At 39.5% G+C, this 1,035-nt stretch overlaps 1 pseudogene; it reads left to right on the top strand.

Moving 5' to 3' along the window:
* Nucleotides 1–202: 202 nt before the first annotated feature.
* On the top strand, nt 203–321 carry LOC111735244 (annotated as a pseudogene).
* The last annotated feature ends 714 nt before the right edge of the window (nt 322–1,035 follow it).

The raw sequence follows: 1,035 nt of genomic DNA, 5'->3' as shown, positions 1-1,035 counted from the left end.
AAGGTGCAACAAAAACTTTTGTAAGTTTTGCTGGGTCCAGGGTCTGCCCTTTGCTAAATGATGAACTTGCACACATTGTGCACCAGGTTACAGACGAATCACAATCAGCTGCACTCTGCTCTCTAATTTTTCTATTTCTTTTCCCTAGTAAGCAACCCTATCTAAGGACTCTTACACTGACTGCTTAAGAATTCAATTTATTGTCTACAACCTTGCCACCCTGAACAAGCCCGATCCCATCTGATCTCGGAAGCTGAGCAGGGTTGGGCATGGTTAGTACTTGGGTGGGAGACCACCTAGGAAGACCAGGTGTTGTAGGTGTAAAAAAATAAAAATAAGAATTAAAAAAAGGGATTGTAAGCTGACAAGGTCCTTGCAATCTGTGAGGTCAACCAAGGGTTGCCTTGCCTAAAAAAGAAAAAAAAAAACTCAATTTGTTTCAACTAAATTTATTGGGTATTGGACTAGGCATTGAGTGAGTCATGGCTTTTTTTTACAGTAATAATAAAGACCCCTTTTCTCAGTGGACTAGTATCCTTAGTTTGTGTCTCTGCTTTTGGTTTATCACTTTTTAGTATATATGGCTTCCTTTTATTGAGCATTTATTATGAGCTAGCTATTATTGTTTTATATACATTATCTAAGTAACTTAGCATTACAACAAACTTAATGAGGTGGATGCAGTTATCCATATCTTTCACCTGAGGGATGGAAGCTTAGGAAGGTAAAGAGTCTGAGATCAAGAAGCCATAGTCCAAGTTTATATGACTGGTAAATGGTGGATTGAGATTTAGATCTTTCGTGTAGTGCTTTGTTTTCTTTTCAGTAGTGTGTTTGTTCTGGTACTGTACTGTTAGGAATTCAGGGAGACTGGTACCATCTTGTGTTTACTAGATGTGAGTCTACTTGTGAGTTTTTTTTCTTCTGGCCTACCCCTTTTACTAGAGAAATTGGGGGAGGGAAAAGACGGGTAAGAGGAGCTTTCCATTTACTCCGTGGTTAAGTGGTGGCGGGAAAGCTGGGTAGTGGGGTCAT

The sequence above is a fragment of the Pteropus vampyrus genome, unplaced genomic scaffold, assembly GCF_000151845.1.
Source record: "Pteropus vampyrus isolate Shadow unplaced genomic scaffold, Pvam_2.0 Scaffold20455, whole genome shotgun sequence".
Classification (NCBI taxonomy): Eukaryota; Metazoa; Chordata; class Mammalia; order Chiroptera; family Pteropodidae; genus Pteropus; species Pteropus vampyrus.
Note: the sequence above shows the minus strand (reverse complement) of the source record. Positions and strands in the feature narration are given on the sequence as shown.